Source organism: Papio anubis, chromosome 1, assembly GCF_008728515.1.
Source record: "Papio anubis isolate 15944 chromosome 1, Panubis1.0, whole genome shotgun sequence".
NCBI classification, from domain to species: Eukaryota; Metazoa; Chordata; class Mammalia; order Primates; family Cercopithecidae; genus Papio; species Papio anubis.
The window spans coordinates 204,166,874-204,184,993 of NC_044976.1; positions in this window are offsets into that span (position 1 = coordinate 204,166,874).

The window sequence follows — 18,120 nt, forward strand, 5'->3', positions numbered from 1 at the left end:
GTGTGAGCCAACATGCCCGGCTTATTTTTTTCTTTTAAATATATCAGGTCTCCCCCGAGTTAATACTATCAATGTAATTCCAATTCAAAGCCCAGCAAGAATCTGCTTTGTGTGTTGGAGATGTTCCATGCATCACAATTCCCCCGCTCAGAGGGGAAGCTCCTGGAGCTCAGGGCTGCTGTTGCTCTTGCAGCTCCCACAGCACTCTCCCCAGAGCCTCACTCAGAGCAGGCCTCAGTGAATGCTTATTTATGGGATCTGTGTGAGTCAAGAGGCGGAAGAGGATGCTGCTGGTAAGCTGGTCACTGCGAAAATGCAGAATCCAGGCACGGCGGCAGAGCTGGATGGCCAAGAGTAGGGAGCTATGACACCGGAGGCATTGTTGATGGGGACGCTTTAGAAAATGTTCTTTCCTGAGGGACCAGGACAAATGCCCTTTGAAATCCTATTTCTAAAAATAAAAATGAAGAAAGGAACAGAAACAACAACAACAAAAAAAACCTATACATTTTTTAGCTAGAAATATTCCACCTAAGAGCTTCTTTTTTCCATAGTTCTGAGAGCTCGTGCCAAGTGCGGTCCTGAAGCTTCCATGAACTGTAGCCAGTGACTGCCTTAGACAATCTTACATTGAGTCCTGTTCTAGATGCCAAGGATGATAATATCATTCCCTGGAAACAGCAGGCCTCATGGAGAGCATTGGGAAGAGGCTGTCCTTGCTCAGCACCTGTCACCCAGATTGCGTGCTAACTTTTCTGGAGCTCCATCTTTATTCTACATGTTGATTAGATGCACTCAGCATAATAAATTGCAGAAGGCTTCAACGTTTCTGTAGCTAAGTGCTGCTCAGAGACAGTGACTCTGTCACTGCTGAATGAAGACATTGGGTCTCGCTTGGCTACCATGCCATGCTGAATGTCTTGGACCTGGTTCCTTTTAGCAGAAGGCTGATTAAACCCACATAGCGCTGAGATCATAGGAATGGCCGTAAATGGCATTTATCTGCTTGAGGGTATGTTTTGTTTTCTCAGATAGACTGCAAGCTGCCTGAGGACATAAACCATAGATTATTCCTCTTTGTTTCTAGAAGACAGCTATGCTCATAATTCAGCACTTAATAATTATTTGTTACAATTACTAATAAGTGAATTAATGAGAATGAATAATCGAGGCTTGATGTTCAATGATCCCAGAATACATCAGTATGCCTGCTAGGCCAAGCGCCTGTGTATAACAGAGTTTAGGTATTATATACATTAGGTATTATAAACTCATTGAACATCAAGCCTTGATTATTCATTCTAATTAATTCACTCATTAGCAATTGTATATTAGTAATTATATACATTATATACCTAAACTCTGGTATTATATACAAGTGCTTGGCCTAGCAGGCATACTGATGTATTTTGGGATGATTGAACCAATAAGGAGCAATAAGATTTTGTTGATATAAAGAGAAAGGCAAGTGGAGGAAGAGAAAAGGAGTTAAAACTGCAAAGGTATGAATGACCCCAAATTAGCATGGACTGGTTGGCTGCACATCCTGTTGGGTTACTCAGGACTCTTGGTTGTCCTCAAAATTGAAGGATTTGGTCAACGTTTCTGTCAATCCCAATTTCTCTTTCTAGCTTAACTTGCTGTAGGTACAGCCCTGGATAATCAGGCTAGGGTTTATTAGTCTGGGGATGGATAAGAGATCCAACCAGCCGGCTGGGCGCAGTGGCTCATGCCTGTGATCCCAGCACTTTGGGAGGCCAAGGCAGGAGGATCACGAGGTCAAGAGATCGAGACCATCCTGACCAACGTGGTGAAACCCCATCTCTACTAAAGATACAAAAATTAGCTGGGCATAGTGGCGCGCCTGTAGTCCCAGCTGTTTGGAAGGCTGAGACAGGAGAATCACTTGAGGAGAACCTGGGAGGCAGATGTTGCAGTGAGCCAAGATCGCACCACTGCATTCCAACCTAGTGACAGAGTGAGACTCTGTCTCAAAAAACAAAACAAAACAAAAAAATGAGATCCAACCAGACAATTTATCAACTAGCTAGCATTCACAGTCCTCTCATGGGTTTTGAGTGAAGGGACACAAGGAGAGGGAATAAGCAGCCCTGAGGATAGGAGCTGAGTCACATGAATGGTAGTATGCTAGTAGAAAGACTGGTGAACTCTTGTGGCTTGAATTCCTGTCCCCCCTCACTCCTGATGTTCAGCTTTTCTTGAGTTTCTGAAAAACCACTTTATATCTTAAAAATGCACACCTTTACATGTTTCCCTTACTCGTTTAAAAATTCCAAGCTACTTTGAACAAGCTTCTGATCTTTGCCACCAAATGAGGCTATGTCTAAAGCACTCCTCTCAATGACAATTTCATAGCGTGGGCTTTGATGGGTAACCTGCAGCCCCACTGGCCACTCCAGCAGATGGTGACCCTGTGGGTGGTAGGGAGGCTTGAAGGATCTAGTGCATCTTAGCTGAAAGTGGCTTGTCTCAAACAGACGTGAGAAGGCCCAGCGTTGAAAGGATTCAGGATCAGGGCAACCTGCTGTCCTTCACTGGTGCAGCCGCTTGGCCTCTACTGATTCCACTGACCCAAGTGATCATACACAGTGGCCTCTGCCCCTGTGATAGCAATCAGTCCAGCCAACCAGATGCACCTGCAGCAGGGCCATAGAATTCCAAACTAGAATAGACTTCAGTACCCCCTTAGTTCATGGATCAGCTCTACAGCTTCTCTTACAAATGGTCATCCCATCCCTTCTTAAACGTGACAGGGCAGCCAATATCGAGATACCCTCACAGAAAGAATGTGGCTCCTAATTTTAATCTTCTTCCCTTTAAATTCTACCCTTTGATGCTAGTTTTGGACCTCTTCAGATATACGGAAACATAAAACTCTTTAAAGAATTTAGTCAGTCTTTACACATTTGGACAAAAGACTCATATCTCCTTTAAAGCTTCCTTTTTCCAGGCGAAATATGCCTAGACTCTCCAGTCATTCCTTCTGCGGCATAATTTTGAATCTCTTCATCATCCCAGTCACTTTTTTTTTTTTTTTTTTTTGAGATGGAGTCTCGCTCTATCGCCCAGGCTGAAGTGCGGTGGTGGGATCTTGGCTCACTGCAAGCTCCGCCTCCCGGGTTCAAGTCTTTCTCCTGTCTTAGCCTCCAAAGTAGCTGGGACTACAGGCGCACGCCACCATGCCTGGCTAATTTCTTGTAATTTTAGTATAGACAAGGTTTCACCGTGTTAGCCAGGATGGTCTCGATTTCCTGACCTCATGATCCGCCCGCCTCGGGCTCCCAAAGTGCTGGGATTACAGGCATGAGCCACTGCGCCTGGCCCATCACAGTCACTTTTTATCAGGCTGGATTCTGAGTTGACTCTGGGTTTTTCTTCAAATGTGTCAACCATGTGACCTTGGATGGCATCAGATCAGGGGGAGTAGAGCAGGCCTCTCACCTCCTTTTCCCCTACGACTGCATTCGCCTCTGGGGCAATTCCTTTCTTTTAACTGCAGTTGTGTTTGAGCCCACCTTTCCAGTCAGTGGCAGAAGGCTGGCCTGGAGTGATAGCCAAGCTCTAACCTGCCTGTGCCATCTTGGGGCACCAGAGTGGCCAGCAGTGCCTTACCCACCCCTAGAGAGAGTCAGCCCCTGTCAGTTCCACAAGGGATAGTCCCACTCTTACCACAGGCATGGGCCAGAGCCGGGCCCTGATCTCAGCTGGACCAAGGAGACCCCTGCTCTGGTCAGTTAGCTGTGAGGTGCCTCACTGGAACGCCATCGAGACATGGAAGCTGACCTTGCCTTTTGGGATGGTCATGAGAGAGTAGCGAAGCCTCATGTGTTAGTCCATTCTCACACTGCTCTAAAGAAATACCCAAGACTGGGTAATTTATAAAGGAAAGAGGTTTAATTGACTCAGTTCAGCAAGGCTGGGAAGGCCTCAGGAAACTGACAATCATGGCAGAAGATAAAGGGGAAGGAGACACCTTGTTCACAGGGCAGCGGGACGGAGTGAGTCGCAAAGGGGAAGAGCCCTTTATAAAACCATCAGATCTTGTGAGACTCCCTCACTATCACGAGAACAGCATGCTGCCCCCACGATCCAGTCGCCTCCCACTGGTTTTCGCCCTTGACACGTGGGGATTGTGGGATTACAATTCGAGATGAGATTTGGGTGGGGAAACAGAGCCAAACCCTATCACCTCGTATCTACTGCAGATATGAAGAAGGCTCCCGGAAGCAAAGAAAAGAATCCGCAAGGCCCCACAGAGACAGAAACAGGGAAATTAACCAGCGACTTTTCACTTCCCAGAAGTCCCCACTAACCCTCTTTCAACTGGTTTCCATGAGGTTTCTCTGAAATGAATCCACTTTTAAACGTAAGACTCCTTGTATGAATGTTGGTTCTGAACAAATAGTCCCTTGACTAGGCCCCTAAGCAAGTCTTTGAACCTTACTTAGTTTTCCTTCTGGATATACTGAATTGAAGTATGGTGGTCTCCTCCCATTCTGCGATTCTGTGTCACATCATCCCATTCTATACTTCTGTACTTGGGAGGGCTTTAAGAATAAAAGCCTAAGGGTATAACTTTATACGGAACCCTTGGTAAATTTCATCTTGTGTTTTGGTTAATCTTCCAAAACATCTCACATTTTGGAATATGTTTGGGGCTTTGATTAGCAAAAAGTAAATTAAAGAACAAGTTGAGAGCAGTGGCTTCACACATCTTCTCAGAAACCTATCAAAGGGTTGTCTCTCACATCAGATGAACTGTCGAGGAATTCTATTTATAGATGGCTTAGCAATTCATTCATTTCTCAATTTCACCAGAGGTTAGTTATAGACTGAGGGGGTGCTTTTCTAACTTCAGCAGAAATACACGTGAGTGGTAGGTACCAGCGTTTTGGTTTACTGTGATCTGTGAAGATGGTTGGTTACCTAAGAACAAGACACCCACATCTTGAAGGACCATGGAAGTGGACTCTGGTATGAACCCATTATGAAAGGTCAGATACACCACACAAAGAACTAGTGAAACTCAGATTAGTCAATTTGCCATTTGTTAGCAACACAGGCATAAAGAGTTGGTGGGAAAGGATGTAGGAATTTTGGCTAAAAGAAGCTTTTGGCTTATCTTCAGATTCCAATTATGCAAGGCTATCCCCGTCCCTCATTACCACAGATAAATTAAACATCAGCTTAGAGTTCAACTTGGCAACTTGGAGAAAACAAAGAATATATCTTTGAGGCAAAATGTGGGCTGTATCTATTTGTGGTTCATATGTGCTCCAAAAAGACAGGCAGGCAGAAAGCAAGACTGCCTCTCCCAACTGCAGCATTAAATAGCAGAGGCAATGGGAACGTTGGGTATTTCTTGGACACACCGTGCTCTGTGGGAAACAGACACTTCTGAAGATACTGTTCAGAGATGCTTAAGGAAAAGACAAAAAGCAGAAAAAGAAGGAGGAGGCACATGCATTCAGGTCACCTGCAGTTACCATGCACGGACAGCTTTTTGCAGTTAATCCTGGGTAACTGTCATGCTCGTGTGAATGAGCCATTGAGGTCCATGTCCTTGTGTGTGGTCTTTGACATCAGCCAGAACAACTCCAAATCCCGTTGTCTGGAATATAGATACCCCTCAGCCCGCCAAGCCCCGCACTCCCCCGCCCCATTCTATTAGCTTTTATTTGACTTCATTTTCTTCCCTTCCTAGTCACTCTATTCTTTTGCTTTGACTGCTCAGCAAGTCCCATCCCTGGGTGAATCCATCAGTTGGCCTCAGTTTCTCCATTCAGAAAATGGGTATAAGTAGAGCTACCCCATGGGGTTGGCATGATGCTGAAATGAGATATGCATGTTAAGGGCGTGGCTCCAGGCCTGCAAGCAGCACCCACTCAGTAGATGGCAGTTCTCTACACCCTATGATCTCTCCCTCTCTACCGTATCTTCCCTCTACTTACAAACAGGTTCTTTGTCCTACTTTTGAAAAATCCTTTAAAGCTACAGAACATCCCTCCTTCTCTTCATCACCAAAGATCATGAAAGACTGGTGTGCTCACTGCCTCCTCTTCCTCAGTGTCCACATTCCCACCACCACTGTGGTCTGATTTCAGCCCCATCATTCCCCTTCTCCACCCCTATCCTGCCTTGTCTCCTGACTCTAGCCTCTCAAATGCAAACCCTCAGTGTGATCCTCTATGCTTACCTTATTTTCTCTCCTTACATCCAGTAGGTCACTAGATTTAGTCAATCCTCTCCCAGAAATGTCACCTGCCTTTGCATTTCCACCGTCTCAAAGCCAGTTCCCTCCTCCCCCACCGGCTCAGATCAGGACCTTCATGACTTATCTCCCTGCTCAGTCTTGGCCTCTCAGATCCATCTTCACACCCAACTCTACTTAAAACTCTCAGGGGTTCTTCATCATCTCCAGGACAATGTCTGAACCCCTAAGCATGGCACATGGGGCCTTGCTTGTGGCCTTACACTTCCCCTGCTGGGGTCCATGCACACATGAGCATGACACATGACTTCCACACCAGGTCCTGCTCCGCTGCCACTCTCCCTCTAGCTAGACCTCCCTTGCCCTTTCACTTTTGATTAAACTCCTTGTCTTCCCATAAGACCCAAATCAAGCATCACTGGCTTGGTAAAGGCTTCCCCAACCTCCTGCTCAGGGGCCCGCGGCACTTTGCTGATGCTGTAACTTACCTTCAGGAATGTAGCCTCCCCCGTAGTAGGCTGCAGATGGTGGGGATCTTAACCATGGTGACAGCTTCAGCACTTGGCATGGAGTCAGGCTCATAACAGGTGACCAAATACCACATGCTGTGCAATTAATAAAATGAAGGAAGAGGCTAGACGCAGTGGCTCAAGCCTGTAATCCCAGCACTTTTGGAGGCTGAAGTGAGTGAATTGCTTGAGGCCAGGAGTTCAAGACCAGACTGTCCAAAATGGTGAAACCCTGTGTTTACTAAAAATATAAAAAAATTAGTCAGGTGTGGTGGTGCACGCCTGTGATCCCAGCTACTCAGGAAGCTGAGACAGAAAAATCACTTGAACCCAGGAGGCAGAGGTTGCAGTGAGCCGGGATCACTCCTCTACACTTCAGCCTAGGTGACAGAGTGAGTGAGACTCTGTCAAGAAAGAAAGAAAAGAAGAAAGAAAGAAAAGAAAGAAGGAAGGAAGGAAGGAAAGAAAGAAAAAGAGAAGGAAAGAAAGGAAGGAAGGAAGGAAGGAAGGAAAGGATGGAAGGAAAGGACAGAAGGAAGGAAGGAGGAAAGAAAGGAAAGGACGGAAGGAAGGAAAGAGGAGAGAAAGAAAGAAAGAAAAAGAAAGGAAGGAAGGAAGGAAAGAAAGAAATGGGCTGGGTGTGGTGGCTCACTACTATAATCCTAGCACTTTGGGAGGCCAGGGCGGGCGGATTGCCTGGGCTCAGGAGTTTGAGACCAGCCTGGTCAACACGGTGAAACCCCATCTCTACTAAAATACAAAAAAAAAAAAAAAAAAAAAGAAAAATTAGCCAGGCGTGGTGGCATGCAACTGTAGTCCCAGCTACTTGGGAGTCTGAGGCAGGAGAACTGCTTGAACCCGGGAAGCGGAGGTTGCAGTGAGCCGAGATCATGCCACTGCACTGCACTCCAGCGTGGGTGACAGAGTAAGACTCTGTCTCAGAAAAAAAAAAGGAAGAAATGCTTTGAGAACCTCTGAACCCAGAGGAGGCCCCTTGCCTGTTCCCGCACTGATACTTCAGTATAGACATGAGGGCTAGAGAAAGTCTAGAGGCTAAATAATGAATCTGTTGTCTGGAATGGAGAGGTGGTTTTGACCAGAGGCTGCAAACAAGGTCTAAGTTTGGTTCAGCTAGTGCTTCTCAGCTCACTGAATTCACAGGCTTCATGGAGAGGAAGACTTTGCCCCACATAGAGGTGAGCCACCAGTGTGCACTTACTGCCATGTCTGCTTAGGGCAGGGCCATACAGAGATAAGAATGTCAAAATAAGTCTTGAGAGTCTAGCTAAGCAAGAACTAGGACAGGTTGGAAGAGGGAGGCACAGGCCAGAGAAATAGCCCATTCAGCTTTGCAGACACTCCCCTGGTGGGCTGAGCCCTGTAGCCCTGGTGGGTGGAGGTTTCCCAAGACAAATTCCACTCAGGGACTTTGGAAATCCAGAGGCCTGACCTGAAGGCAAGCTGGCAAAGCAGTGCATCACCAAACAGCAGACGTTGTGGTTTACAGCAAAGACCAAAGGGAAGCTTAGGATTTGGAGACCTTCATGGCAAGAGTAATGGAAATAAAATCTGCTCTGCTCAGAGCAGCTCGAAGAGAAACAGGACCAGCCACATGGAACCAGAACAGATGGGCTGTACGGGAGGGATGTTCATCAGCACCGCTGTGGGGGAGGGAACATGCACAGGCTTGCATGGCCCTGTCAGGGATTCTAGGTGACACTATCAACATGTGACAGCTGACACGGAGGTGGCATCAGCAGAGGTTAATGGATGACTCAGAGGCATTATTTATTACTGTTATTTTTGCCCTCCCTCACAGTGGTTTATAGAAAGCGCTTTGTCAAGATTTCCAGACCCAGCCATGTACAAATGACATAAGGCAGATTCTCAGGGGAGCCCCTCTCTGACTCAGGGCTGTGAGCTAGCAGGCAGCAGGGAAGCACAAAGCATTAGCTGAGCAGCACCAAATCAAAATGGCAAATGATACTCTGGCCCCCACCACAGCAAGCAGGCAGCCTAAAGCCCAAGGGACTGAAGAGGATGGGTCAGGATGGGCCTACTGGGCCATCTGCTGCAAAGGAGCAAACATTCTTCAAGGTGACCAAACCTGGATTCATTTAAAAATATCAGCAAGTCAGTTGCCCTCCTAATGGCAGTGCATATAAATTACACTTGGAAACATTTGCCAAAGGACTGATCAATCCCATGATTTATTCAGGGTGATCTATATCAACAAAGATGGTAGAAATTCCAGGCCAATGCATAGAAAGTTTAACATGTGTGGTAGAACTAGGATCTTCCTCTTACTAGAATGAACTACTCCAACGAGAGTGATACTGCAGCAGTTTTTTCTTTGGATCTATCTATTTACCTACCTATTTATTTATCATCTGTCTGTTGCTGGAGGCAGGGTTGGATTGGGCAACAAGAAAAGGCATTTGCCTGGATGTGCATCAATAGATAATAACAGAAGCTTTCTAGAACCTCAGAATCTTTCCCTTTATTCATGTATTTGCATGTTCTATTGTTTCTTTCTTTCTGCTTTTTTTTTCTTTTTCTTTTTCTTTTCTTTTTTTTTTTTTTTTTTTGAGACAGAATCTCCCTCTGTCGCCCAGGCTGGAGTGCAGTGGTGCGATCTTGGCTCACTGCAACCTCCGCCTCCTAGGTTCAAACCATTCTCCTGCCTCAGCCTCCTGAATAGCTGAAATTACAGGCTCCTGCCACCATGCCCAGCTAATTTTAATATTTTTTAGTAGAGACGGGGGTTTGCCATGTTGGTCAGGCTGGTCTCCAACTCCTGACCTCAAGTGATCCACCTACCTTGGCCCCCCAAAGTGCTGAGATTACAGGCGTGAGCTACCATATCTGGCCTCTTTCTGCTTACTTTTGAGGCACAGGTCCTTCTTTTGGATTTAGAAACCCAAAGAGGTGAGTGATCACATTATGACTTGGATTTTTAGTTCCCTGAGTCTGAACTTGCCTACTATCATATGCCCAAATTATCTTTATGCAAAGTTCATCAAGCTTCTCCAGGAACCAAGGAAACCAGAAGATGGGTTTTGTGATCACTTACAAACTGACCCTGGAGAAGATCACTGAGCCACTGGGGAGTTGCTTGAGCTGTAAGTATCTCTGTGGCAAGCTCCAGAATTCAATGATATCCTGAGACGGGCATCAGCATCTTGAGAGAGACAAACCCATGCTGAAGACGGTTGGGGCTCAGGACATGCTTTCCCTTGGATACCATGTTGTTAGACCACTTGTAGTGTGATTGGCCATGTTTCTTTACACCTGCACAGCCTCATCATAAATAGTCAATGCTTGCAGCTACTCTGCAACATCTGGGGCCTGTAGCAGCTGGAAAAGTGATGAGGTAAGGGTGAGTGGCTAAAAGGAAGAAGGGGCCAGAGAGCGTCCAGGCTGCCAAAACCAATCTGAGGCGATCGTAAGCATGGCCAAGCTGCTTCTTATGAACTGAGTTTTCCTTCATTATGAGCCAAACCCAAATCGTACCCTTTGCAGAACCTACCTATCTATTTGGAGCATGAACTGCACGCACAGCTGTGCCTGTGATAAACGGGTTAGATCGGGAAGATCTCGGAAGAAAACAATCCGGGCTGATGCAGTCCAGTGGTTTCTCAGCCAAGGGGGTTGGATAGAGGCAAGGCCAGGAGAAGAGGGAACAAAACTTGAGCTCATCGTACCAAAGGGACACAGCCTTAAGGACAGCAGTATTCCAATCACATGTTCGCATTACAGGAAACAGTAAATGGAGAAGCCAATGAGAAGGCCTAGGATACTTCTTTGGAAAAACCTAACAAGGCCCTTGAGCCTCAGCCAGGATTATACAAGGGCCGTTCGCACTTGGCTGAAGACTTGACTCTGGGGAGAACTTATGTCAAACACTCCCTGGATATGTGCTCATAGGAATGATGAATATTTCTGATTCTGGAGCTACTCTGGGGCCAAGCAGAGATCCAAGATCCCTTTGGTCTAAGTAAGCAGAACAGGGGTCCTCCCAACCTCCTGGCCCTCATGTGGAGGGAGGTAGTTGTCGGCTCATGACTTCAAGTTGGCTGCACCAAGCTTCTCATGACAGTCTGGACGGCTCGTCTTGGTGTTACAGGCAGTAGTCATCGCAGCTGGGTTATGAGAGGGTAACAGAGTCAGGGAAGAATTCAGGGCACTGGGAGGAATTAAAAGATAGGCTTCATCAGAGTCACCAGCGCTTTCCTGTTTTTAGGATATGTAATTACAATGTCTGTATTCAGTTTAAGATCCAGCTTCCTGTGCTGACTCAATCCACAATAGCCCTTACCTCAGGCTGCATATCTACAGTACATGCATTGCCTTGAATCGCTCCTGAATATTTCCTGTACATACCATATCTTCCTATTTTATTTTATTTTATTTTATTGACAGAGTCTTGCTCTGCTGCCCAGGCTTGAGTGCAGTGGCATGATCATAGCTCACTGCAGCCTCAAACTACTGGACTCTCATGATCCTCCCGTCTCAGCCTCTTGAGTAGCTAGAACTACAGGTGCACATCACTACACCTGGCTAATTATTTTTTCTTATTTTTAGTAGAGGTGGGATCTCCCTATGTTGCCCAGGCTGGTCTCGAACCCTTGGCCTCTAGAAATTCATCTTCCTCCGCCTCCCAAAGTGTTGGGATTCCAGGCATAAGCTCACCATGCCTGGCCTCTTTTTATTTCAATAATCCCATTATCTCTCTTGCTATGTGCCTGTAATGGAATTTGAAGAGAAGTAAATAATAGTTCTTGTCATAAAGGAGTTTATCGTCCAGTGAAAGAAATGGGTGCATAAATAATAGCATCACTAAGGAAGCACAGAGACAGAGCCTTGGGGACTAGATTGGCCAGTGGGGTTCACAGGCGTAGGAACTGGACTAGGATGTTTTTCACCAGACACCGTGGGTGTGATTTTATACCAAAAACCAGAAGTATAACACAGATGAGGCATTATTGTGGAAAATCATATGGAAATCTAAAACTAATGAAGCTGAAGTGGCCAGAAATTGGAAATAAAGGGGTGGGGAGTAAAGGATAGGAGACCTGGAGCTGAGAACAGTGAAGAGGGAACCGGAGTGCCTGCCTAAAAGAGCTGGTGTTCACAGCTTTTGGGGGCCACCAGGACAAAGTATGTGGGCCACCTGGACTTGAGGGATGAGGGATAGAGTGACAAGGGATCAGGGATGGAGTGATAAGAGGAAAGAGATTTAAGAGATGCTTAGGAAATAATTGGATAGCAGGCATGAAAGAGAAGGAGGCACCTAAGATAATCCTGAGGTTCTAGCTTGAAGGCTGCCTGGGAAATCATGGTGATCACAGAAACTGTTACAGAAGCAAACTTGAGGGGGAAGGGGATGAGTCCGTTTGGGTTATGTTGTATTAAAGGTTTTCAAGGGATAGCCAGGTAGACTCACTGTTGGGTAGGTAGTTGGAAATACAGTTTCTGCACCCCTAAGGTTTAAGCCAAGACTGGAGATCTGCCTCTGGGAGTCATCAGCCAGGAGAAGCAAAGGATGTTTGCTCAGAGAAAGTGAAGAGCTGGTCCCAAGACTGAAACTCAGAGATCATCACATCCCAAGAGCAGGCGTGAGCACAGGAGCCATCCTGGTGGCACAGCGCTGGCAGAAGCTGAGCCGGAGCCATGGCGGAACACTGAACCACAGCAAAGTGGAGGATGGGAAAGTAGGGACAGTGAATGCAGCCTTTTTATAGAATGAAGATTGGTGCCAAAGGGAAGGGGTGAAGTGGAGCAGTAGTTTGGAGGAAGGGAGAGTTGCTGACACGTTTTTGAGAATCAGGGTCTTGTCATGTTTGTAGGACATGGGAAAGGGGCCAGATGAGGAGACAGGATTGAGGGCTGAAGATAGAGCTGTGCTCACAGAGGGCTGGAAGTCTCAGAGGAGGGGCAGCGAGGGGTCAGGTGGCAAGGTAGCCTCTAAAGAGCTTCCACCCTTCTTTCTCTAAGGTGAAAGGTGGGTAGAAGCTGGGTAAAGTGGTGGAGCCGCCAGGCAACAAAATACAACCCTGCTCTAGGGAGTGTGTGTGTGTGTGTGTACACGCACATGTGCGTGTATGTAATGCAAACCATGCTATGTTGCACTTAGGGGTCATGGTTTCGACCATGGCCATTTCCTCTCCCTTAGATAGCAATCTCATTGAAGGCAAGAACTGTGGCTTCAGCTTCTTTTGTTGTCCCAATAGCACAAAATGCAAGAATTGAGGCAGTCAAGAATGCACCTGACCCTGATCATCATTGCCTTCTGTCTCTCAGATGACCTAGGCAAGTCTTTAAGAAGCATGGAGTATCAGGACTCATCATCTTTTGAGAGCTGGGCTGTGCCTTTGAAAGTTACTTGTATCATCCTGGCACATCTTGCAAGCATTAATTTAATAGGAAGAAGTTGGGGAGAAAAACCCAACACAGAGTTGAAACCTAACAATAGTCACTTGGTGGAAAGAGAGGATATTTAAAAGGAGCAAAGACAGTTTTCTTTCCTCTATGTTGCTATCTTCTTTAGAGTCAGATTGAGCTGGAAGGTCCCAAGATAGCAATTTGACACATTTGCTGTTTTAGCTTCCTTCTTGGTCTCTTTACCATACACAACAGGGCACACAATACACTCCCCATAAACATAGGATAAAGCAAGCTTGAGAGTCATCACTAACCAAGCAAAGGGCAGCATGGTGTGGGCTTCATTACCAGGTGCAGTAAGCTTATGCCTATAATCCCAGTTAGATGTTTGACATGGACCTACTAGGACATTTCCTCTGTCACCCCCTGCCCTCAGCTCTGCTTTTCCTGGACACTCACAGCATTTTAAGTTCACTCTCTCCATGTTAAGCACTTGATTATAGTTCATTTAGCACTTTCATGGTGCTTCCTATGGCATAGTACAGTTACTGATGCTCACACATATCTTATTTCCTTCTCAAATCAAGTCCTAAGTTGCCGGAGAGTGAGGTCCATGACTGATTCATCTTTATATTCCCATTATACTGAAGAGATTAGACGTGGAATAAATATTCGTTCTTGAATTAATAAATGATTCACTGTTTCATGTGTTATTAGACTTCTTTGAACCACAGCTTTCTTGTCTATCAGATGAGGAAGATGAACTAGATTCTACAAGGTCCTCGTCACTGAAACTTGCAAGTATTTTATGATTCTCTTTCCTGTGCTGACTTCATGTACACTAGAGACTCATTCGTAAGTGTGAAGCAATGTCTTTAGCCCTCTGCTAAGATATATGCATTTAAAATTTAAAATCTAGATGGGGAGACAGGAATAACCCATACGAAAATAGCCCAAAATATGACAAGTTATGTATACTGAAGTCTGAATTGTGTGATAGACCCTGGAGATGAGAGCACAAGAAGAAAACTGATGCCAGATGTACAAGTTTGGGCGGTAAACCTTCAGGAAGCCTCTGTTATCACTCAAAACACCCTGGAAAGAACAGCATTTTAAGTGGTATCTAATACAATTTAGCTAATTGCTATTGAGGAAAAAGAAGAGGGTGGAATCAGAGATCTAACTTCTTCCCCAACAGTGAGTAGAAATAGGACTGTTGTGTTTTGTTGGGGGAATGTAAAAGGATTGACCTGGAGAGAGTCTGGGAATGCCGTTGGGTGTCTTGGAGGTCGTGAATAGCCTGAATTGCAAGAAAATACTGGGCTCTTGTGGGGACACAAAAAGGTCCAGGCATGGGGGAGAAAAGGAGAGTGAGAGGGGACTACTGAGGGCAAACTTCTGCCTGGCTCTGCTAAGGAGAAGCCTCATGGACAAGGCTGGAAAGAGAATGAGAAGTACTGATTTGTAATGTGGAGCAATGAAGCGGGCTAGTATCTTGTCCCTGTAAGATGTGTAAGCACTTTCTCTTTTTTTGTTTGAGATGGAGTCTCGCCCTGTGGCCCAGGCTAGAATACAGTGGCACAATCTCGGCTCACTGCAAGCTCTGCCTCCCGAGTTCATGACATACTCCTGCCTCAGCCTCCCGAGTAGCTGGGACTACAGGCACCTGCCACCATGCCGGACTAATTTTTTTTTTTTTTTTTTTTTTTGTATTTTTAGTAGAGATGGGGTTTCACCATGTTAGCCAGGATGGTCTCGATCTCCTGACCTCGTGATCTGCCCACCTCAGCCTCCCAAAGTGCTGGGATTACAGGCATGAGCCACCGCACCTGGCCAAGATGTGTAAGCACTTTCTGTGCCACAGGTCAATGAAATGAGCAGATGGATACAGAAGGGGTAGGGGAGTCCATTTCCCTCCACAAGCAGAATCAAAGTCTTCTACCCCCTCCTTCCTACATGTGCTTCCCAAGAGTGGACTTGAGTAAGCCCCAAGGAAAGCATTTTAGGGTAGGGTGATGATGGACCCCATGGCTTCCTGGCCCTGGGAATCCGAGTGAGTGTTCACTTCCAAGTCAGTTTAATCACATCCAAACCCCTTCTGGAGGCTTAAAAGGGAGATTCAACTGGGGTAACCCCAAGAGGAAGCCCCAAGAGAGCCTATGAGAGGGCAAGAGATTATTTATTAGCAGGAGGATCTTCTCTTGGGGGCTTTTTCTCTTCTTATCAGGAAGCACTAGTTTCATTTTCCCCAAACCTGAGAGATTTAAAATAGGAATGCATGAGGCCACTTTCCAGGTTTTGCAGAGCTCAAACCTCAATACTTGTCAACACTGGTAATGTGAATAGTGGGACCAGGGACACAGTTGTTAGCATCATGAGACCTCCTCAGGCCCCTGAGCTAAGCCCACTACCTCAGATCCCCGGTCTACAGTCTGGGTTCTCAGGAGCATTTCCTCCTGGGGTGTGTGTGTGTGTGTGTGTGTGTGTGTGTGTGTTTTAATAGCCCATTTGAAGTGCCCTCTTCATTCTTCGCAATCTCCCCTTGCTGGCAATCATTCCCCAATAACAGCATAGGAAGGAGGAGCAAAAACCGTGAGGCCGTGAGCTCCTTACCAGGGCCCAGGATGCACCTTTGCAGGAGGCTCAAAACCCTGTTCCAACCCCATAGGGTGGCTCTTGCCCTAGGAAAGGAAAAGACTCAGGGACAGAGGGAAACCCCAGAGGTAAACCAGTAACTTTCCCTTCAGCTCAGTCTGCTTTCTCCTGCCTGCCCATGGCCAGTGATTATTTCCTTAAGTCACTTGCAACATTAAGGAAGTGCCCTTGAATCTTGGCCTAGGGCTTGCATTGGGTTCAGTCCCACTTCAGAGGCTCAGTTTGAAGTGCTCAAGCATTGAAAGCTTCCTCTTTGCAGTTCATTCCAATCACGAGTCAAGTTCTCTTCAATTCTGCAAATATTTGGATTTGGGGCCAGGCCAAAATATATATATCAAAGTCACAAAGGCTAATAGTTTCAATGGACTTGCAGTGCAATGAAGGAAACATGCTCATTAAAATGGCAATACCTAATAATACTTCATTAATTTATTCAACAAATTTTCTGCTGCAACACAGGTCTGTCTCACAAAGCTCACACTCTAGCTAGGAGGTGGTCATAACTGAAGTCAACAAAGAAAGACAGAGAACAATGACTAAATGCTATGGTCTGATTTTTTGTGTACCCCCAAAATTCGTATGTTGAAATCCTCAACCCCAAAGTGATGTGTATTAGTCCATTTTCACACTGCTGATAAAGAGATACTTGAGACTGGGCAACTTACAAAAGAAAGAGGTTTAATGGACTCACAGTTCCACATGGCTGGGGAGGCCTCATAATCATGGTGGAAGGTGAAAGACACTTCTCACATGGCGGCAGACAAGAGAAGAGAACTTGTGCAGGGAAACTCCCCCTTATAAAATCATCAGATCTCGTGAGACTTATTCACTATCACGAGAACAGCACTGGAAAGACCCACCCCCATGATTCAATTACCTCCCACCTGGTCCCTCCCATAACACATGGGAATTGTGAGGGCTATAATTCAGGATGAGATTTGGGTGGGGACACAGCAAAACCATACGGTCATGGTATTAGAAGGTGGGGCTTTGGGAGGTGATTAGGTCATGAGGGTGGAGTACCCTTATAAAAGGGACCCAGAGAACTCCCTCACCTTTTCTATCATGTGACAATGAAGAAAGAAGGCACCATCTATGAACGTGGAAGTGGGTCTTCACCAGACACCAAATTAGCCAGTACCTTGGCCTTGGACTTCCCAGCCTGCAGAACAGTGAGACATACATTTCTGTTGTTTATAAGCTGCCCCCTCTATGTGTTTTGTTTAGCAGCCTACATGGACTGAGACTAGCCTTGTTATAATGAGACAATGGTGACAACCTCTTTTAGAGAGGAAGGTGTGGAAGGCCTGTCTGAGGAGGTGACATTTAAACAGAGACCTGGAAGATACACAGTGAGAATTCCAGGGAAAGAGAGGAGGGAATCATTTGTGCAAAGGACCTGAGGCAAGAGGAAAGACCTGAGGCAGTTCCAGGAAGTGCCAGGAGGCTGATGGTGCTAGAAGGAAGAGGAGCGTGGTGAGAGTGAGGTCAGAGATGGCCCAGTGGGGCAGGCATGTGGTCACCGAAGAATGGGGACTCATTCTAAACTCGTTGGGACGTGAACTGGTGACGTGTCTGGAGCTAAGATGGCTCTGGCCCCGCATGGAGAATGGGCTGAAGGAACACAGACGCAGCAGCAGAACCGGTGAGTTTTGCCTCAGGGAAATTCACATTCAAGGGGACAGTCACCTCAGTCTGAAGGGTACCTGGGAGTTTGACAGGTGAAGAGACCTCTTTCAGGCAGAGAGAACAAAATAAGCCACAGTAAGGACGCTTGGACCTGTATAGAAATAGAAAGAAGATGAGGGGTGACTGAAAGGAAGAGCAGTCAAAGATGAGGTGGGGAAGCAAGCCAGCTGGGTGTCAGGAGCAGGCTCAGGGACTTAGGCTTGGCTGGTGGGCAGTCAAGGTGCACACAGCTGTTCCTGGGTAGCGCCTCTCATGGTGCCCCTGACTCCACCGGGGTGACTGCTGTGCCTGGGGCTGCTGGTTAGGATGCAAAAGCACTTTAGAGTGAAGGTCACCTCGGGCAACAGGCAAAACAGACGGGGCTGAAGTGAGCGCCATTCGCCACTTGAGCCCTGAAGTGTCCCAGTGCCCTGTGCAGTTGCTAGGAGACACCCATGCAAGCAGGGGCTCAGGAGGGGGTGCAGGAGGCACCAGCCTCAGGCCTCCCTTAGGTTCCAGTACTTCCTTCTCTGCAAAGCCTCTCTGCCAGCCTCAGGCGCCCAAGGCCTTCTCTGAACAACTGTTGCATAAGGGTCCAGGAGAATTCAGTTTTGCTCCCATTACCAGCCACCTGGCATGTGGATCTTGCTAGTCACCACTGTCCTCTGGTAC